We start from the raw sequence: 23,301 nt of genomic DNA on the forward strand, positions 1-23,301 counted from the left end.
ATGAACAAAAGCTTGGGATCTCAGGTAACCCAGTCCGTGGCTGACAATTACGTGGTCACGGTAATGTGAAGTCCAAATGAGCAGCTTGCATAAAAAAGAAGCCTGTTTCCTTATCCCGATCCAACCCTATTTACTTGGTATATAAATGCTTTGTGTATTTCATTCTTAGAAGCCAGCATTTATCTGCATACTTCACCTGAATCTCCGCACCTTATGCTCTACAGTGATATAAAAAAGCACGAACAAAAGGAAGAAAGACTCTCCCAAATGTACCTTAGACTTCAGATCCCTTTGACAGAACAGAAAATAGGGGAGCTAGCATAAATTAAAGGCTAGTTACCCAAACTGCAGTGAGTTCTGCTTTTTAAATATGCAACTCACAAAAAACGGCTTCAAAAGGATATTCACATCAAGGGGTTTTAACACAAAAATGTACTTTAATGTTGTAAACAAAGGAGCCTGGCCCTTTTGTAGATTCTGTGGGGCTGTAGTGACCCAGTTATCTGGTCAAAGGGCTGTATGGATGCGAGGGACAGAGCGAGTTAAAGTTTAACTCCCAGGAATTGTAAACCAAACCTAAAGCCACAAACCTTTGGAGTTTGATATGTTGATTAGAGCATAACCAGAGTGACACGTTGAACTCGCCATAATCAAGGAAACCTTTTCCGGGTGGGGATCTCTGAAATCACTCAGGTACGGTCCATGTGTTTTGCTTTTTCTTGCTTCAACTCTGTGCAGCTGTGCGGTGTGGCTCAGTGGGAACGCAGTGACAACAGCTTCTAACTTCTTCTATCTAGAGCATAATGCAGGGCACTTTCTGGCTGTTTTTATGCTAACGGAGAAACATGGAAAACAAGAGAATATATTGGAATAATCCTATAATTTCAGAATGAAATGGCAGCCGGCTTCTGCTACTTGATTTAATCATTTCTGAGGCTAAAAAGTAGCCTTACCCCCTCGGGTTCGAGAGTAGGGCTAATGTTTCCGAGAAGTTTATCTAGCAGTAGGAAGACAGCTGGGAGTGTTGTGGTTGGCTATCTGTCCCGGTCCTGCGACCCCCGGAAGCATAAAATATGTCATCACAGGAGGAACAGCATTAACGTCACTGGCAGATTCTGACTTCTCCGTATAGGTCGTAATTCCTATTACACCTTAGATTTCATATTTTCAATTCTCTCCTTCCCTCTCCTTTGTCCTTCACAACCACCCAAAACCAAATCTAAAACACAAAACCCCACAGAAAAGAAACCCACACAAAATCACCTTGGTGAATTCTCGCTATCTCTTTTGCCAGGATCCTATTCACCTAAGGAATGCCTTAAGCTATTTGCTTTTCGTTCTAGCAAAAGAAAAGAAAAAACAAAACAAAAACAGACATGGAAAATGGCTTTGAATGTGTTAAATCTCGACCTTGGGGAGAGCTAATTATTAGATCTTTTTCTCGGGTTGGTTTGGGCCACGGTGCTGCAGAGGCTGTATTTTCACACGACCATTTTGTTCACCCCAGAAAGGCGATTTAGAACCAAAATATGCTATGATTGTATCTTAATATTGCATGGTGCGCTGGGTGTTATACGCAACTAATGAATCATCAAACTTTACATCAAAAACCAGGGATGTACTGTATGGTGACTAACATAATATAATAAAAAATTTAAAAAAAAAAAAAGAAAGAAAGGTGTCAGAGCACTTAACGGAAATATCCATTCCTACCAGAAACCTTTCAAACTCTGATTGAAATACGTTTGTTCCATGATTATGAGAACGAATCCCAAGGAGAATGGGCTCCAAGTTGGACAAGTGTATTGACGGTAGGCTGGTCAGATGTTGTGCATCTTCAAGAAGGGGAGGAACCCAGCGTTATTCGTGCACCGTGCAGGATTGGGGTTTTGCGACATATACACTGACAAGCTCAACTTAGGTTAGAATTTAGAAGCTTCAAAGATGTGCTGGTCTGGTCTGAAACATCCTTTATGATCATGTGCTGAGGTATATACAGTAAGAGCGTAGGTCTGGGTAGTAACCGTGCTTACTAGATCAAATAAGAGCATTTAATTGTTGAAGGGCTGAAGCCTTCCCCTGCTAAATACGGAATAATAGACAAATGACTTATTGGTTCATATTTCAGAGCTATATTTTCCAGAATTCTATGATACTGCCCATTTGACACAATTCTCACATTTTACTGTCCCAATTTATTATTTATCAGGTGAAAGGGAAAGGGGGAAAAGAATTGGGAAAAGGAAAGGAAAAAGAAAAAACCTAACTGACATGATGGATAGGAAAACACTGAATATTTGGTTATTATTTTTAACCAGGCTAATACCAAGTTGTTTGACATGATGGATAGGAAAACACTGAATATTTGGTTATTATTTTTAACCAGACTAATACCAAGTTGTTTGGTGGCATTTCAAATACAACATTTCCTGCACTGTATTCAGTGGATGTTCATAAATGTGGCTTAAATAAAATGACCGTATTGTCAAGTGGAGGAAAGGTAGTCAGGTACTTTAAAGCAGGTCTTGTTTTTACGTGGACGTTTGGAGTGATATTAACTGACAGACGTTGACTAAGTGCTCGATGGCCAGGTGTAGCCCTGAGCACTTTCCATGCATTCATCTGTATTATTCTTAAACCAGTCACATAAGGTAGATACTATTATAACATTTTACTAATGAGAAAATGGAACAGAGAGTAGTTACGTAGCAGGTTCAACATCACCCAGTCATGAAACGAAGAGCCAGATTCCCCAGCCGGGGGGTCTGACTCCAAAGCCCGAGCGTGTCACCATTGTAACTGTCCTCCCAGGGACGGCGGATTTACTGTGTGTGAATGTACGCACTTCTTGTGAGCATCTAGGAGTGTGAGATGTTTCATTTCCTAAGCTTCCTTTACGACAGAACACCTTTCAGGAGCATCTATTAACACGCCTCAGAAATGGGATTCCTCAGAACACAGATTAAGAAAGAATAAATCCCTTTTAGAGCTCACATTCTGCATTCATAAAACCAGAACCAACCGAAATCACCACAGCTGAACACATCTGAGGGACCTGATGGCCTAGCTATCTTCCATCAAACAGGACCATGCCTCTCTTAGAGACTTTCCAAAGCAATTCTAGAAAGAACACTGGACTCCTCTCCTGACAGAGCTTGGCTGGAAGGCGGGTTCCCAAACTCCCGAGCTGTATGACCTCGAGCACACTACTTAACTTCTCTGAATTTCAGATTGAGTGTGTTGTGGGGATAGAATCCACCCTGCAGAATTCAAAGAAGTTGAAATGAGATCACAGAGCCAAATAGTTAAAGCATGATCCCTGACCCGTGGTAGGAATTCCGCAAAACTCTCTTCCCCTTCCCACTGCACTATCCCACAGTCTCCAGAAAAATGTCCTGATACTTTCCAAACTTACCCATTAGTTGCTCTTTGTCAAAACTCTACAGATACAGTTTAAATCAAAAACTATACACAAGTAATAAAGTTCTGATTAGTTACCAAGAGTAACCGTATTCTATTTATCCGAACAAAAAGACAAAACCTCTTTTTTTCTTTTATTCTAAAAAGACAGCAGGAACAACAACAAAACATAGTATGCTTTTGTTTTAGAGAACGTTGTTCAAGGAAACTCGTAGCTAAAAGCCCAATGCCCCTTTCAGCGAAACCCACAGGGCAGCCTGTGGCCATGTGTGTTCATTTCATCACACAGCCAGTTGATGTTACAAATCTGTTTCAATAACTGTCTTTTAAAATACTGCCATCCCTTAGCAAGCTGGGGAGTACGCTGGGTACTGTTGCACAATTGTTGTCATTACCTTATGTGTCTCTGAATGACTCAATCAGTTCAAACAAGACGGTATTGATCGATGGAGGATAAACACCATTTGATCTTATTCATGGAAACAGTAACCAGGCTCCTCTAAAGTGCAGTTCTAACAGTCCCAGCGCCCCCTGGGAAAGCATCTGGAAAAGGAAAAGCACCACTGCAGTGACATTACCTATTAGAAATCTAAATCCCATCTGCTCCTTGGCAGATACTTAAGATCCAGCAGCTGTTAACCAATGTTTCCTGCTGATTGGTTCAGGAGAGCTAATCTATCATTTGAGTCCATCCAACTTAATCCAACTAGAATCTCAGTCCCAAGAACTATGTAGAATCTTTAATAAATTAAGGTTTTGTGTTGAATATTTTTGATTCATCCAAATGGAAAATTTAAATATTTCCTTTTATAATAATGGCTGCCTTGACTAAAATATGCTGGTACCTTGAGCTCCCTAATTTGATTTTTTTAAAGATATATAAACTTAGCTTTTTTTTTTCCTTATATGTATATATAAGTGGAATTTTATCTATGTGGAAAATATTTTCCAGGTTTGTTTATTCCAATAGGGTTCCGTCCCTGGTAATAGTAGGAGGAAGGCCATAATGTGGACTAAGATACTTCCCTCCAGTTTGCAAAGGTACGCACAGTGTTCTGCCCCCAGGAACAATATGGCTAACAGAATCAGCACATGACATTTTGGCCAGAGAGAACGGCTAAGTGAGCAAACTGGTTTGCAATTCTATAAACTCCCACCTTCAGTGATGTAGTAATGTCTCCTCTTCTTCCAGTAGTTAAAATTGATCATTGTTTTGGGATGCCCAACTCACTCAAAGAACACTACACTTAACAAAGCAGAATTAATTACTGTTAATACTTTATTTCTATGGAATATTCTAGTTTACAAAGCATTTTAGACAGAAGCATTTAGACTTTAAAAAAAAAAAAGATTATTTATTTGAGAGAGAGAGCCTGAGCGGGAGAGGCAGAGGGGGAGGGAGAATCTGAAGCAGACTCGTCACTGAGTGTGGAACCCAGTGCAGGGCTCAATCTCACCACTCTGAGATCATGACCTGAGCCAAAATCAAAAGTGAGACGCTCAACCGTAGGAGCCACTCCAGCAGCCCGAGACTTTTCTAATGCCAAATTTCTTCATGCTCAATTCAGCATGCTGACTTTCTTCAAGGTAGGTCAGTCATTATACCTCATTCCAGTTGTGCAAAGCTGGTTAACTGCAAGATGTGCGTGCAGAGTCTAGAAGCCCAGCTGGGCTCATGCAGGGGAGGGCGGATTATGTAAGTTTCACCTACTGTACTGGACATAACTGCACTGGCGATGAGTTAACTAAGACGTTAGACGAAACTGGGAAGAGAGGATGAGAATCCCCGTGGAAGGTAGAGGAAAACTAGTCCCATGGAAGTCCCAGAAGGAAACGATCCTACAAAGATTTCAAGCATGGCACGTGAAAGAAGTGAAGGGAGGGACGCCGGACTATCTCCTGGAACACTGGCTGGGCGTTTGCAGGGTTTTATGTATCGAGGCAACTGTCTTTCCTTCCTCTCAACTCATCTTTCATATTCTTCTACCCATCTTTTCTGTTAGGGTTGCATTTAGTGCTCCTCTTTCCAGAAGGGGGTTTCTGCATGAAGGAAATTGGCTTCTTATATCTGTTTAAACCTTAATCCCTCTGGTTACTTTCCGAGGCAGTCAGAGATCAAAAGTTGATACCATGGGGGCGCCTGGGTGGCACAGCGGTTAAGCGTCTGCCTTCAGCTCAGGGCGTGATCCCGGTGTTACGGGATCGAGCCCCACATCAGGCTCCTCTGCTATGAGCCTGCTTCTTCCTCTCCCACTCCCCCTGCTTGTGTTCCCTCTCTCGCTGGCTGTCTCTATCTCTGTCAAATAAATAAATAAAATCTTAAAAAAAAAAAAGTTGATACCATGGAGCGAGAGTCTGTGTTGGCACATGGCAATGACTGGGTCAGGAATCCTCTTTCCTGAAGATCCCCAGCAGTGCCTCACAATGCGGGCATTGACTGCCAACCAGTTAGAATCGGCACCCTACGATGATGAGGATGATAACAACAATATGAGTAATAGCTCTTACATGCTGACATAGCTCCCGCCCCATGCTGGGCACGGAGATGAACTCATTCAACCCTGTGGGATTCTGTGGAGTGGGTGCTATCGCTATGCCATTTCTCCAATAAAGAGGTCAAGTCTTAGGAACATGGAGAAACTTACCCAGGGTCACACGGCTAAAAAGTGGTAGAAACAGGAGTGAACCCCAGCAGTCTGGCTCATACCACATGGCAGACAAGGTGTGACAAGAGCATGGAGAAGTGCTGAATCTTGGAACTGGAACTAAATTTTGAGGTCCTTTATTGGACAGAGAATAACTAAATGAGTTTCCCAAGAATAAAAGACATTTTTTTTAGTTGTCGTTAGGGTAAGAACCCAAGTGCAGACCCCCAGCCCTTAGGCAGGTCCTGCTCCTTATAACACCCCCCTCCCCCAGTCAGAGCACTTCTAACTCAGCCCGAGTCTCTACACAAATCCTGGGAGACGGACTAGCAGAACCCCTAGGATTACCAGGGAAATTCCCTTCTCTCTGAGTCCGGCCCTCCTTGCTCTGCATGCATGCCGGCACGGCCTTAACTCAGTTAAAGGAGACCCATATCGTGACTTCAAGAGAGTGCCAGGCACAGATCACAGAAGAAACCTGCAGGCACCATGAACACAGGGAGGTATCTCCAAAAACGCAGAGTAGTTGTGTTTGAATGATTTGGCTTCCACACACCCAAATTCTATTAGGGTCTGAAGACACAGCACCTCCCACCTGGAGGACACACCCTTCTCCCAGGGGGGAAAGAATAATTGGGCTGCTAGGTCTATACATGCTCAGGGAGTCCCATATTTAAACTGCCCTAATTTGGAGCTTTAAATGCAGACCCAGATGTTCCCAAATAGCAGCTCCGCCAGCCTCAATGGAATTATTCATTTAGGATAAGAGTGTGCTTCCAGAAGTTCCTTGTTAAAATACACACTAGTTGGGATATGGGGTATAAGTGATAGAGACACTTTGAGGTATTGACGTGCAGGAACACATTAGCCTAAAATCACTTAGCAAATTAACTAGCCTGGCCAAGCTTTCCAAGAAGGGCATTTAGGATAAGTCCATTGTGATGGCAGGGAAGAGAAGATGGAGAAGAGGAATGACCAAGGATGGAGGTGTCATAGGGAACCAAGAGGAAAATTTAAGGTGTTTGAATGACAGCTATTTGTCTGATCTTTGAGGAAGAGTTTACTTATTAATTGCGAGTGATTATTAAAGACATTTGAATACCACACTTACCAGTTTCCTCCATGTCTCTCCCTCACTACAGAACAGGTACTTAAGACAGGTGTGCTGACCAGAATTGGAATCATCCAAGAATGTTGGTACATGGCCTTTTAAAGATATTTTAAGATAAGAGAAAAACCTATAATCTAGAAACTTCTAGAAACTCTTATTTTCACTTGCCTCTCAAAACAAGCTATAACGTCAAATACTTCCTATAATAGTAATTTAGTATTTCAATATTTCAAAGGATCCCCTAAAGCACAGTGATCTAAAGGACAGATTCATAGCATGGCATATGGTGAAGAGAAGACATTTGCTCTGCTAAAGCAGGAGCCTCAGACCCAGAATGCCTGGGCCTGGATCTTGGCCACAAAGCAAATTAGTGAACTTCTGTGAGCCTGTTTCCTCTTCCATAAAGTCAAGGTTATTTTGTGGATTGGATCAGAAATTACACACGAGATGCCTAGAACAATAGCAAACGAGTGTGCACAAACCTTAGCTGATGTAGCTCTAACAGTCATCTCATTCCTGTGTTGCTTTCCCAGAAGAACATGGCTAGAGACAGAGAGAGGCTATGAGGTCAACGTGTAGAAAATTGGAGGTCAGATAGCTGAGAAAGAACTCTCCCCTCCACTGGCCTGGTGGAGCAGATTAGGGACAATTTCTCCTTGACACCGTTGCAGTTTTTCCAAGGCAGAGATGTTCTCTGTCACAGGCGGGGTCTCCTAATCAAGTCAGCATAAAATGATTTGAAGGAACCTGGGTCATTAGCAAGGTAAGAGAATAGAAATCCAGATCCTCACACCAGAGCGCAAGCCTCTAGGCCTGTGTTATTTTCATGGTTACAACAAACAACCTATCAGGACTCAAAGCCACTTACAAAGATGCATATTAAAGAATAACAGGGTTATTAGCATGAAAAAAATGCAGGAATGAGATAATTCAACCTGTCCCCAAGTCAGTCCCCTGCACAGGCACAGCAGCAGACCCCTGAAGAGAAAACTATGGCGGGAAGGCCTAAGGGAAGCATCAGGACTGAGGAGGAAAGGACTAGGGGTTAGCATCTACTTCAAGGGGAGTGGCTGGATGGAAGGGAAGGAAGGAGATTGCTTGGGATTGCTGTGTTAACCTGTCCCCTGGGACTGACTGATGGACAGTCTCCACCTTGCTCGAGTTCAGCATTATTCTAGACACTGTGCTGGATACAAAGATGTATTGTACTTCTGTCCCTAACTTCAAGGGGCCCATGAAGAGTTCCCCAGGGTTCCCATTGCAGTCTTAGGATATTTGATCTCTCCTTCTCCAAAGTCTCTTACTTTGCTGGAAAATGAATACTATTTACTATGCTGCATTGAAGGTTCCTGAAAGGCAAGAAAGTTATCTTATTTCTTTTTCAACGCGCAGACCTAACACATTGCTACGCACATAACAGATTCATCCTATTTGCTGAATAACAGAGCCACCTAACTGGGCGGAGCAGGACAAGAGGTAGAGGAGGCCAAGAAAAACAGCACTGAGTACCCCGTACCCTATTCTGTGCTGTGTACTTGTCCTATCTTTTTGCACCACTATGGTAACACCGTGAGGCAGGCATCATGATCCCCAATTTTGAAATGAAGAAGTTGGGATCTGGTTAAACAACTTGATCCAAGTTTACAAAGTTCTTAAGGGTAGGGCCCCAACATTGGCACCTGAGTCAGTCTGAATCCATGATCCCATGGTGTGTCTGCTGTGGCACTTTCCCCACTTGGGAATCAAGAATGAACAACGAAGGGCAAAATACTGTGTGTTGTATTATTGTGTGGTGAGACTAGAAAATTAGGAGAGAACCAAGTCTGGAGTAGTCAGGCTATACGGAATTTCCATTCAGTCCAGCAAATACGTGTGAGGAAGTGTCTACTGAGTGCCAGGCTCAGTGGAAGGGCTGGAGCTAAAAAGATGAGTGTCCATCCTTGGGAAGGGATGATCCTCCCTCTCTTCATTTTCCCACCTGTCCCTAAACTAGTCCTTCTGCCTCTAACACATTCTCAGCAACACTCATGGAGTCGCCTTCCTAAAGGGCACAGGGACCTGTTAGAGGAGTTCTTCCGTGCTGACTTCATAATAAAGAACACCCTGTCATGCCGGGATTGACGGCATTCTTGCCTGCTCACCAGCCTCACCTGTTGTCCCTCTCACTCCCTATCCCCTCCATTCCACTCACATTCGGCATCCCAACCATACTCAACTTCTCCATCATCCATGCTGTTTTCACTTCTATCTCAGTCCCCTAGAGTCCCTGTCTCCCTTCTTCTCCTGACTCCTAGGCTTCTGGACTGGTCTGAATAGAGAAAAGTTATCCACTGGAAATTAATATAAAGTTGGATACATTTGATAGGTGATGACATTGGTTGATAGGGTTGTAGAATATGGGGCCATGCAAAGTCTTTGAATAGGAAAGTAACATAATAAAATGGTCGAGAAAATTAACGGGTGTTACACAGAGGATGTTAGAGTTGGAAAAAAGGCTGGAGGGCAAGGCAAGAAACAATCCAGGTATGAAATGATGGTTGCATACCTGATAATTAATGGCCATGGGAATTCAAAAGAAGGGCAAAGTATCAGAACTCAGTGGCTGACCAGATGTAAGGAGAAAGAACTTATAAGGACAATTTATGCCAAGGCGTGAAAGTTAGCATAAAATCAGAACCTCTATAATCTAATTTTTTGAAAGGAAACATAAGGCTGTCTTTCATTACAAGTGTCACATTGCCTCAGGGCTACTGTAATATACAGCTTTAGATAGTTGGATTTTTGTAAGCTCTACTGGAGGATCAAACATATTTTATTAATCAGTGGTTGGCAGTCTTGGTGAGAATTGAGTGTTCAACCTAATTTTCCCAGATTGGTCTGAGGAAACCAGATGCAGCAATTAAGCTCAAAAGGACAATCTCAACTAGAAAAAAAAAGAAACATAATAACACGAATCCAAGAGTGAATGAAATACAGCACTCACAGCTCATCAGGCCCTGTAATCGGCCACACAAATAATTGGTCCCAGAGCTATTGAACAAACATCTGCTTTTCGGCTAAGAAACATCTACGTGGCATGCTGTGATTACCACTTTCCCAATTTGTAAGTCAACTTAGAAATTAAACATATATGCAAAGACATTCTGTTCTTAAGCTATGCCATTCTAGAATTTCTAACCTCTGCCAATTCGCTTCCCAGGGATCCTTAAGAGAGTGGGGCATGGTGGGAAGAGTTGGGTATCATTACATAACAGCCATCTGTAGCCTGATCTTACAGTTACTGGAAACATGACCACACAGAAGCCATTTACATATGTGTATTGGCCAGGGTTCTCCAGAGAAACAGAACTGGTATTCCAATCAGTACATATACAAAAATGGTTTTGCTGTTGCCATTGTTCTAGTACCTATAAGATACCAGTACTAGCGACGAGCACCTCTAAGATATATATCTGTCCATCTAAAAGGATTTATTGTAAGTGGTTGGCTCACATGATTATGGAGGCTGAGAAACCTCAAACCCTGAAGCTGGCGAGCTAGAGACCCAGGTGGGACGATGTGTATTTCCAGCCTGAAAGCCAACAGGCATGAGACGCAAGAGCCATTGTTTCGGTCCAAGTCCAAAGTCCAGAAAAGATGTATGTCCCCGGGAAGGCAGAGTTCTCTCTCACTCAACGTTTTTGTTATAGTCTGATCTTCAGTTGACTGGATGAGACCCACCCACATTTGGGGAAGACAATTTGCCCTCCTCAGTCTATATTTAAAGTTAATCTCATCCAGAAAGATGTTTACAGACACACCCAGAATAATATTTGTCCAAACATCTAGGCACCCTGTGGCCCCGTCGAGTTGATACATAAAATTAGCCATCATAGAACCTTAACGGAGTGTAGAGTTCATATGTTGTCTGGCTGTAAATCTCCTCATTGCTTCCCTACTGCCCACTCTGCCCTCTGACACATGCAGTTTCCACCTGTTGTTCAAGATTTCCCAAATCATTCTGGGATTAAAAAACATGTTCATCTCTCAATCTTCAGTGTTACCAACAACAGATCACGTATGAGGGTCTTTCAGAGTTTCTGATAGTCTTATCCAAGCTGAGCCAAGGCTGAAGGATTTGTAAAGGAGTTGGCGGGGTCAGAGCCAGTTACAAAAGGAAAGGGGTGGATGGAGAAGTCTCCCGTGTGATAGCATGGTACCACCACTGGCCGCCAGGAGTTGGTTCACACTTGTGTGTTTATACACATTCATGTCCACACACGCATGCTTGGGAGTTCAGATATACATATATACCCATATACCTACATACCCGCAGAGGGAGCAGCTTGAGTTTGTCCAGCCAGGGAGACTATGGAAAGAAGCATGGGAACTAGGCACAGCAAGTCACAGCAGGAATATAAACAACAAATTGGTCAGTCCTCACGGAAACGGAGTTGAAAACAAACCACTTGAGCCAAAATCTAATAAGAGTGCGATTTTTTTTTTTGGCATTTCTAAACACTAGCCATTAGGAAAACATTTATTCATTAGGAATGATGAAAATGTAAACAATTATTAGAGAAAATATGGAATCATTCCCCCTTTATCACCTAGTGTCTACCTTTCTTTTATAGGCTTTTTCTTCTCTTTAATACAATCTTCTTTACATGATGTCTCTTTAGCAGGCGGGATAAATGCAATTATTGTCCACTGTTTTGTTTTGACATTTAACATATATAGACTCGAGCTTCAATCAGCAGTTCTCAACTCAGCTGCCAATCAGTGTCACTTTGGAGGCTTATAATGTAACCATTTCCAGGGCCCCCGCCCAGACCATGTGAATCTGACCCCCTCTGGGGTGGGGAGGATGCTGCCCCAGTATGGGTGACTATAATGTAAGGCCAGGCAGGGAGTCTGCTCTTTCTCCAAAGCTCCTGCATCTCGTATCTGCTGTCAGCTCATGTTGACTAAAGCTATTCTTAAATGATTTATTTTTAGTGCCAGTTTGGAGTATGCTGTATAGTGGTACAATATTTTAAGGATAGGGCCCTGCTTAGCAAGTTATGGCAAGTCACAATTAAGGAATTTGTTCAAACGGGACACATCCTCTCAACAGGAGATTACAGTGAAGTTGTTTTTCGGAGTATGATAAGGGGCACCTGGGTATCTCAGTCAGTTAAGTGTCTGCTTCGGATCAGGTCATGATCCCAGGGTCCTGGGATCAAGCCCTGCTTCGAGCTCCCCACTCAGTGGGGAGTTTGCTTGTCCCTCTGCCCCTCACACCCGCAACCCCCCCACACTTGTGCTCTCAAGTGTGTGCTCTCTCTTTCTCTAATAAACAAACAAAATCTTTAAAAAAATTGAGGAGGGGAGATTTAACAGAGTGAATATGACTTGCTAAAATCCAGGAATGCTTGCAGTTAAATCCGAAAGTTCTATTTTGACAAAGCATGCGTCCTTGCCTGCACATCCTTGTGTAATTTACAGTTTCAAGCTAAATTCCAGGGATTTAATGGCTTCTTGTTGATATTTAAAGGGCATTTTAAGCAAATAAATGTGAAATGTCTTTTGAAATGGATCAAATGCTCCTACTCTATTCTATCTACTTCATAACATGCTAAAAAGCGAGAGGTGGACCTCATTGGACCACAAATTATGCAGTTTTAAATACAAATTTTAAGTGAAAATATATGGTTCTATTTGAAATTAACTTTTCCCTCAAACAAAACAAAATGAATGTCTAGGCGTCAGGCCTGTTTTGCAAGAATGATGATCTGTGCTCCAGATGGACATGTTTAACTCTCCCAAGAGTTGGGTAATTTTTTCTTTTCAAATGAGATTGTATCTGGTTCTTAATTCTAAATTAGTACTTAAAAAAATAAAAAGAAGAAAAAAATTGGAAGGACACACCTTCTCACTCCTTGCATGTTCATAATGCTGAGATTTAGTCCAGGGGTGTAGGTGTATATAGAGAACACACACAAAAATTACAATACAGTCACTTGTCTATTATACGTGTGCTTGTTCCTTTTCTCTGATAATTTCAAGTCAATAGTTCCAATGGAATTTTGTCTGGTATAGTTTTAGTTTCTCCATAGATATGTTCACAACAGTGCAATTTCCCTAGTGTCTCAGGTTTTGCTATTTTAAGTTACTCTGTCTAGGACTTCACATGACTCCAAATAAGACGGTATATAGATTTAAGCATCAACAAACAGTCATCAAAGTATCAGCTGGCCCAAAGCATCTTTGCCAAAATAACAATTTCTTGACAAAACTACATCATTAGCATGGCTTCTCTATGGCTGTTAACACCTTGTCTTAAAAGTAGGCTGTACCTTCCAGGTGGAATCAGCAAGTTCGTTAGTCAGGGCTGTCACCAGGGGAGGAGAGAGAACAAAGTCAAGGATTAAAGAGAGTAAGAGATAGGAAAAGGAAAAGAGAAACTATAGGGACATTTGAAGGTAGAGGCAGAGGGACAGAGAGGCTACCCCACCCCCAAAATTGTTGTGTTTGGTGCCTATTGGAAGTACTTGTGTCTGTTAGCAACCCATGCCCCCATCAGATGTTTGGCCCATAGCCACTCCCTCCTCTTCGGCTATCTACAATCCAGAAGAGCTAAAGGTCAATGGGAAGAAGGAACCAACACTTTAAATGGAAGAATACAAATTAACATGGAATCCAAGTCACATCCTCCCAAGTGATACATCCCCTGATCATCTACGAGGGCTCTGCATTCTGCCAAGGAGCATGAAGTATGAGGTTTCGGGGGGTATGAGCAAGTGCATAGCAGGGAGCTGGCAATGACCATGTATCCATTTTGGACCATGTCCAAAGGGGGTCAGATCCTGAATGTGTCCCAATGAACCATCACACAGTCTACCCACAGCACTACTCAGATGATAATAGCTCCTTTTCTTTCTAGCAAAGAAGCTGTTACCTGTGCTTTTGATGACCCAAACCACCTGTCCCTATGAAGAAGACACAAACTCACAGTATCTGCCTCATCAGGTTCCTCATGGTCATGGGGTTCCTCACAGAAACTCTTTAGGAAAAGCTGGACAGATATTATAATCTCCCTACTCCTTCTGCACCATGCACCTATTTTTGACTACAGTAATGAGGAGCACAGACTCTGACCCCAGAGTACCTGGATTCAAATTATGTGTCTGCCACTTGCACCTGGGTGACCTTGGACAGACACATTAACCAACCTCCCTAACTTATTACCTGCATCATAGGAATGATAATACCTACCCCACTGAGTTTTTATGAGGGTTAAATGGTTTAACATATAATAAGTGTTCAGGAAAGGTTAGCTCTGTTCATTATTTGCTGTGTAATAGGCAAAGCCAAGGTATCTTGATTTTTTGTTTTAACTTACCTTTTCTGATCTGATGACTATATTTAAATAAGTTTACAAACTCTTTTTATTTCTTTTTTTTTTTCTGTGAATTGACTGCTTGTGCCCTTATTTGTCCACTGATATGGGCAAATTATTATTCAATCCATTTTTATTATTGATCTAAAAGTATTCTTTGTATATTACAAATACTGATTCTTGGTCTATTGTATAAAAATAGCAATCATTTTCTTCCTGTCAGTGGCCTCTTTTTAACTTTATCGTACCATTACAGATATTTATATTTTTTTTAAGATTAATTTGAGAGAGCATGCGCGTGATGGGGAGGTGGGGCAGAGGGAGAGGGACAGAGGGAGAATCCCAAGTAGACTCCCTGTTGAGCACAGGGCCTCCATAGGGGCTCTATCTCAAGACCCTGAGATCATGACCTGAGTTGAAACCAAGAGTCAGATGCTTAGCGGACTGCACCAAACAGGCTCTGCAAATCTGTTAGTCTTTTCATTTGTGGGGGTTGAAATGCCTGGTTAGGAAGCCCTTCAGATTATAAAAACGTTCCCCCATCTTTTCTTCCGATAGTATACAGTGTTTTAAAAGGGTTTTTTTTTTATGAATCCACTTAGAATTTTGATATATGCTATGAGATGATAAGCCAACTTTTTTCTCAAAGTGTCTATGATCTATCCTTTGAAATAACTTCTATCGGCAAATTCCAACATAGGCAAAACTATAGGTCTAGACTTCTTTTTTCTTTCCGTTAATCTGTGTATTCTTATGCCTGTTTTAATTTTAACTTTTAATTAGGTGGGTTCCCAGCAACGCTACACACTCAGTACATGTTGTGGCATTTCCTGAATGTTTTTCCTGCCAGATGAACTTTAGACCCAATTTGTCAAATTTAAAAATAATTTACTTGAGGTTTAAATTGGTATTGCATTAGATCAATAAAATGGGAAGAACTGAAAATTTTCAATAATAATGCTTCCATGCATCCAGGCCTTAGATCCTTCAGTATGATTTTATTATTTTCTTCATAAAGAGTTTGGATACTTCACGTTACCATTATTCTTACAAGTTTTGTTTATATTGTTCAGATCTTTTCGTTTCATTTGCCATTTCTGCTTCAATGACAAACTTGTTTTTACTGTTCTTGTAGTATTCCTTTATTCTAATTGTTCTGCACTGTTGATTTACTGTCTTTAATGAGAATGAATGATTGCAGCGTTTCACTATTAAGTATGTTTGCTGGGTGTTTCTGATGCTCTTCATCAATTACTAACTTAACAAGTTTTTTTTTTTTCTAAACCTATAGTGGGTGTTGAATTTTATTGAGTGCCAGTTTTAATTTACTGGGATAATCGTATTTTTTCTTCCTTATCACTGAAATGAATTCATAGAATCCCTAAAGTTGAATAGTCTTTGTATTTTGGTGATAAATGCATTGTTTATTGTATAGTAGTATTTTGATACTTTGTTGTATGTAGTTCATATCTAGACTCATATGTGATGTTGGGGTCCTTAGTTTTCCATTTTGTGATATATTTGTCTGGTTTTGTATCAGAGATATGAAATTGACGGATTTAGTATAAGTTTTCCATTATTTTGTATGTTCCAAAAGCTTTATATAATGAAAGAATTATTTGTTTCTTAAATGATTTATAAAACTTGCCCAGTAAAACCATCTGGACCTTGTGCTATTTCGGAAGAAGACAGTGAGTTCTTTCATTACAGTGTGTGGTTATTAGCTTATTCAAATTTTTATTTCACTCTTGAGTTTTCTAGGTAACTGATCACTGCATCCATATTTGTGAATGTAGTGATAAAAATAGCAAGAGTCTCTCGTCTGTGGTTACATCCATTTTTCCCACCTGTTTTTAAAATAGTTTTCTCCTTTTTACTTTGTTAAGGTGGCCAGAGGAGCTGATTCACCAGTCTTTCAATCAGCTCTTACATTTATCAAGTCTACGGATTTTTCTGTCTTACTGATTTACTTTTGATTCCTTCTGATTTCATTACGTCTACTTTGTTCTGTTCCTGGCCTCTTTAGCTAGATCCTTGTAGTAATTTTCAGTATTTTTTTCTAATTAATGATCAACACTTTCCCCAGAATAGAATCTTGATCACATCTGAGTCTTTGTTCTCATTGGCATTCATTAATTAGCAACATTTAACTTACTTTTTAAGTTATTAGAGTAAGAGCTATATATTATACAAAGCTAAAAATAGCCAAAAGAGAATGACAAGCTGATTTGTTTCTCTAGTTAGCCTTTTATAATGCCTTACGAATATCAAAGTTAACACAAATGAAATCAGACTACTCCTGGTGTTTTTAACCTGCCTTTTTTTTTTTTTTTACTTGATGCTATTCACAAATATCTGTCTGAACTATATATTCTACTGGCACAGTTTTATTAGATGCACTGTACCACCACCTGTTCAAATATTTCTTAATCACTGATATTTAGATCATATCTCATTTTCATTACAACACTAACATGCATGCTCTCTCACTCTCTCTCTCTCTCACACACAGACACACACACACACTGAAGACTTTAAGGATTTTTCCTACTGAGAAGTGACAACAAACACAAGAAACCACCAGATCAATTATTAAAGCAACATGAAAGAAGTCAACATAACACATTCAAAACTGCATTTCTCTGTCCCTCGGACAATTTTTAGAAAGGAGAATAACCTTGCCGAAGACCCCAGATGATGCTAAGATGAGTCAACCCAACAGCAGACAAGGAACAAGAAGGAAATATTTATTGAGAATATTCTGAATACCCAGAACTTTATTCGGTGCTCTCATATCCATTATCTGATTTATTTGCTCCTTTGCTAAAAGATAAAACAAAACAAAACAAAACAAAACAAAAACAAAAAAACAAAACCTTCAAGTTAGGTATCAGTGCTCCTGTTCTTAGAATAGGAACCAGAGTCTTGGAAAAGTTACAATCATGGTGGTAGGATGGAAATTTCAATGCAAGCTTTTGTTTCTCTGAAGACGTGCAGCCTATTATAGACAGAGGATTTTTTTTAATAATTGTAAGCTAAAATATCTACTATGAACAACTGTAATTTTTCTTTATTTTAAGCCTTGTCTAGGCCCAAATTGACCAGGCCCAAATTAAGGTAGGATTCATTACTAATGCCTTAATAACACAGAAGGGATTCTGGTTAACTTAATTTTGGGGCTGATAATATATTGATTTTTCAAAATAAGATGCCACATATTGGGATTTGGTGAGATGTTTTTATGGCCACATTTTGGAATTTTATGTATGCATATTCTCTGTTAATTTTGCTATGGTTCGTGATACATGGCCAACTAAACAGCTATCACATGAATTCACTTCCAAAGTAAACTTAAGGCTGATTGTAAACGTTTCCAAGGAGAACGTTAGAGCTAGTTTCTATTTTTTTATCAAGTAATGTGCAATAATATTTTCTTAGCATCAGTAGGGAAATGCGTAAACTTTGGTCATCAATCCTTCACAGACCATGTCGATACAACTGGAACTCCTTCTGTGTAAAATTCCCAGGAGATACTAGATGCTTGGAACTCATGATAAGCTTGCATGCTGTGAGAGTTATCATGCAACATCGGTGTACAAACAGTGGGGAAGCCCGGATTGGGTCTGGAGAGGTCCCAGTGGCTCGCAAACACCCCAGTGTCTTCCGCCTGGTTACAAAGGAACATCTCTCCTCTGCTTACCAAATCAGAAAGAGTCTTTCCCTCCACTCTGTGTCCTTAATCATCCTCTTTGGAAAAAGTCCATAAAATACATACAGAAACCCTAACATTAACAAAACTACTCGTTTCCTGACTTAATCGCCTAGCTTGGTGCCCGGCACGTAGTAGATATTCCTTTAAAACTTGTGGACCTTTTTGTTAAAGTTGAGGACAATTACTTCATTGCGTTTTTAAACCAAGGAAGCTGCTAACTTGAATCTCTGTCTTCAACCTTCCTCTCCATGTTGTTCTTCTCGGCTTCTCCTTCATACCATCAGGCCTGACTTTGCTTTTCCAAGCTTCTCTTTCTGCACACATTCAGCATATTTTCCATCCTGCCCTTCTTACCTTTGTCTGTCTTGCCCATTTTACTATTTTAAAAAACAAACTTGTTTTCCCACTTTCTCTGTTACCACGCTGCCAACTTATGTCCCACCAGGGCTCTCGTCCTCCAACACTGCCTAACTTCGGGCAAACCTAGGTGACAAATATCACTCACAATCCCCTCGTAGTTTCCCTTCCACGACTTGCAAGCCCATCAATATGTACAATTTTTCCATATGCTTTTCTTCTTTATAGCCCAGGATTATAAAGTAAGGGCAGCATAGAGTATCCCCCTCACAGCTGTAGAGGCAGAAAAGTCAGCATTTGCTTCCCTACCTGCTTCTCTCTCTTGTCACCTTATCTTTGTCTCCCTGCCACCTTCCCTGAGCCAGGACCCACTGGTACCTCAGTCACCAGGGTCAAGGGTCAAGAGCAGCAGCTCTGACCTTGCCCAGCAGTGAACTCTGGAAATTTCTACTGAAAAGTCTCAACCAAGTGGAATGAAATGTTCATTTCAATCCACCTGTGACTTTCAGGAAGGCAGAGATCTTGAACCCTCAATAATTTCTAGGTCCTTCTTTCCTGAATCAAGTAGGCTCCAATGTTGCAAATAAAAAACGAGAAAGGCATTGAAAAGAAGAAAAGTGAATTCAAATTGTCAACTCTAGTTTTCATCACTTTGTACTTCTTGGCTCTCTCCCAAAGTCAAGAACGTATTTGTTAATGCAGTGAAACCACTGACATTGATTTCTCACAAAACACAAATTCACTCCAGGACAGAACTTTCTGGAAGTGATTGGAACAAGAAGAATAAAGAGTAGGAGATTAGAGGCAGATTCAATTAACTTCAGATCAAGTGTAAGTTACTCTCATTTATAAAATGCTAGTCCAAGGTCTTTCGTTTGTTCTCCAGGTTATTTATTGAGCACTTAGCATAATGCAAGGCTAAGCCTTCTGGGCAAAGAAAGAGGAGTCCTGCATAGTCCCCACACTCAGGGAGCTCACAGTGTAGCAAGAAAGACTGCCGAGCAAGCAGATAATTACAGTATCATGTGCAACAGTACATGGATGTATGGGCTCGCTTGAGAGCATTAAAGTAGCAGCACCTAATGTGACCCAGAGAGGGTATTGCAGGAAGGCCCCCAGAACAGACGTTTCCATCTGACCTGGAAGGATAACAGGCCAACATAGTGAAAGTTAGATGTGGGAAGGGAAGGGGAAGGAATGACATTCCAAGCAGACAGCCGACAAGTGTTAGACAACATGGTAGCCCCCAGTGGCAGGAAAGGGAATAAGATCACCAGAAGGGAATGTAGGCTTGGAGGGACGATGTATCATGCCAAACACGCGAGACTTTATCTTCCCAGAAAGTAATTTTGAAATCTTACCCCTTAGAGATTAATTATAATAATAATAATTAATATAATAATTAATATAACAGATAACCCTCATTGAGCTGTTATCAAATACCAGGAACCACTTTAAATATTTTAAATCTATTCCTATTTAATCCTTAAAACAACACTGTGAAGTCGGAACAATTATTATCCTCACACTTGATATGTAAGGAAATAGAGACTCAGAGTCTCCGCTTGAGTGACTGGACGCAGAGGAACAGAAGAGGGGAGCATCTTTATATAGAAGATTTGCTGATGAGCATCCATTTGAACCAAGTATTCCTTTGCTAAGAAAACACACGAAGGACCAGGACACATCGATGGCAGAGCAGTGAAAGTTGGCAGAGCTAGAAGAGTCCTCCGGTTTCCTGGATTATGAGTCCCTCCCTCACCCCATTTTCAGACTGAATACAAAGAGGAAGGAAGGGAAAGGGACCTATGCAGGATCCTGCCTCATCCAGTCGGGGGGGGGGGTTTCCCCACAGTCACTGTGCTGCTCCTGCTTTGCACCAGCTCCTCCCTCCAACAGGAGTTACTAAAAGACGTAAACTAAGCCCTTCATCCTCCTAGTAGCACTGCTTGCAAGCCCCATTCACAAGGGAGTGAACCAATGGGGGGGTCCCCGATTCTTTCCTGTAATGCTGACTCTGACAGTAAGTTTTCTCCAGTGACTTCCATTCACTGCCCCTTTCTTCGCTCAGCCATTCTCCTCAGAGTAACAGTGCCTTTCCACGAATCCATGTACTTTCTTACTGCAGAACCGGGAAGTTGGGGTGCTCAGTGATTATGCTGTCTCTCCCTTTCTCCTTTTTTTTTTTTTAATGACAAATATCTGTGCCTAACACTAATCTAGCACTATGTGCCAGGAACCCTCTCAAAGCTCGTTCAACATATTTATACACGTAGCACTCACAAACCCTGAGAGAAACACTACCACTTCCTGAGTTGAGGATGCACGGACGCCAAGAGGTTAAGGCATTTCCAGGAACACAGCAAGAAGCAGAATGAGGATTTGAATCCAGGGTCTAGCCCCAGGGTCTGCATCCCTATTCAGTTCATCTTCCTTGACATGACAGGGCGTGCACATCTCATCACTCATTTATTCTCAACATCCTTTCTGTACTTGGCTTTCCCCATCCACCTTCTCCTCCTGGGTCTCCTCTCCTCTGGCCTATCTAGCTGTTCCAGTTCATTCTCCTTTGTAGGTTCCTCCTCGTCTCCCTGACTTCCAAGAGCTGGAGTGCCCCAGAGATCAGTCCTTGGACCTACTTTCTACACTCAGCTCGTAGATAATCCCACCCAATTTCACAGCTTCAATATCATCTCTAGGCAGATAGCTTCCCAACTAGTCTCTCCTGCCTGGAACTCTCCCAGGAAATTCCAGCTCATGGACCCAACTGTCCATCAGCCTCTCCATGTGGCTATTTACTGGGCATCTCAAAGTCAGCATGTTGACAGTGGAGCTCCTGCTCTTCCCCAAATTGCTCTTGCCCATCTGAGCTAATAGCAGTTCTAGTCTTCTCATCACCCAAGCCAGAAAACTGGATGTCACCCTTGACTCCTCATGTTTTCCTCTCATGATGCATGCAGTGCATCTGGAAAACATATCCAAGATACCCGCTCTTCACCACCCCCGTCCACCCCTGCTCCCTCTTCCCCAGAAGGTGCAGTGGTTTCTGACTGGTCTCCCCACTTTGCCCCGTGAGCCATCTGCTGACTAGAGTGAGGTCAGAGGTGAGTGAGGCCCTGCCTCCAATGTACATGTAGGGGTATCAAAAAAACTCAGGAATCAAGACAAGTGGTGTTTTCATGCAATATTTTTTCAAATCAGAATCCATGCCAAAAATATCCTAATGAACAAAATCGCAAACTCTTTCATGAAAACAAGATAAGAGTGTTGGCATCACTTCCCTGCATCCCAGCCCGGCCAGAGTCTCTTCAGTGTTAGAGGGATCTTGTCAAACATCGTGTTGATCCTCTGGCTTCACATCTCAGAGCAAAAACCAAAGTCCTCACCGTGACCTGCAAGATCCTTTATGGTCTGGGCCGCCATTATCTCTCTGATAACTCCCACTTCTGACCTCATTCACTCAGCTCTGTCCCCTCCCCACAGGTCTGCTCCCTGTTCCATCAAGAAGCTCCCACCTCAGGGCCCTCATGCTTGCAGGCTCTCTGCCCCGAGTGGTCTCCTCCAGACACATCGCTCACGTCACCAAGTCTCGTCCCAAATCCACCCCATTGGGATCACACCATCTAACATTTCACTCCCTCCTCCCACATACACACTTCATATTCCTTATCTCTTTATTTTTTTTCTCCTGAGAAACTCTCCTCGACACCTGCATGTTTCACTTGTTTATGGTTCTCTGTCACCCACTGGAAAACTCTGAGATTTTGGCAGGAGAGGGGTTTGTTTTGTTCTCTATTTCCCTAGTGTCTCAAAAAATTCTTGACCGATAGTAGGTACTCAGTAAACTTCGTAATGAATAAGTGATACTTGCTGAGAAGTATATTCATATACTTATTACTCGTGAGTGCTCGCCTTCGGTGCCAATGTTCCTAATACCTACTTTGTGTCGGTTTTGAATCCTATTGCCTCCATAAATTATACTGGGGACTACTCTTTCAAAACGCAGTGGTCTCAGATCTGAACAATTACGGGATATTCAATTAAAAACTGTATTGCACAATCTTTCTTCCAAAATGACCAAATTTAACATAAGTTTGACTTGCTTAAAAAAATATTTATCTGGGATCCAAGTTCATTCCTCAGATTAGATCAATGTTGGGAGAGGGGATTGTTTTTGAGAAATAAACATTGAAGATGAGGTGTCTCTTGCAGCAAATTCTGAATTTTATTTCTATACCCTGATTTCTAATGACTTGGTGCTATGTCGAGATGTTATAGAGATTTTCTCAACAGTGTCAGAGTGAGTTTGTGTGATCAAAAGACCTTTCTGGGTAACAGTGTCTTTAGTTACCTTTACTAATCATTAACCAAAACTAAAGGTAGGTCTTGCAAATAAAACTTGTCGCTTCACCATGAACTGTTACGTTTTGATGGAAAAGATGAGGCTCAGCAAAGAGCCAATCTGCACCTTGGCCAAAAGACAATAGACTTTGCCTTCAAACATCTGGAAGACACATGATGACCAAAGTGACTCGCCTCACCAGATCCCAGTCCGTTGGTGGCCTCCCTGCTTTTGCAGGTTAAATCCAGCACTGGAGGGGAGGAGTGGTGGTGGGGAGTTGTTGAGAGTTTCCTGATGAAAAGACAATTTTAGCAACATTTGGGAGAAGTGCAAGAGTTACATTTTGTCCTAAAG

General features: G+C 41.5%; 1 protein-coding gene across 2 annotated transcripts in view; it reads left to right on the plus strand.

Annotated features, from left to right (window-relative positions):
- Window positions 1-605: 605 nt before the first annotated feature.
- The window catches only part of A1CF (APOBEC1 complementation factor), a 76,607-nt gene continuing 53,911 nt past the window's right edge, over window positions 606-23,301 (plus strand). For both annotated transcript variants that reach the window (XM_048219010.2, XM_044386020.3), the window contains exon 1: window positions 606-693. The gene's annotated coding sequence lies outside the window, so the exon portion shown is untranslated. The remainder of the gene's footprint in view (window positions 694-23,301) is intronic.

Source organism: Ursus arctos, unplaced genomic scaffold, assembly GCF_023065955.2.
Source record: "Ursus arctos isolate Adak ecotype North America unplaced genomic scaffold, UrsArc2.0 scaffold_7, whole genome shotgun sequence".
Classification (NCBI taxonomy): Eukaryota; Metazoa; Chordata; class Mammalia; order Carnivora; family Ursidae; genus Ursus; species Ursus arctos.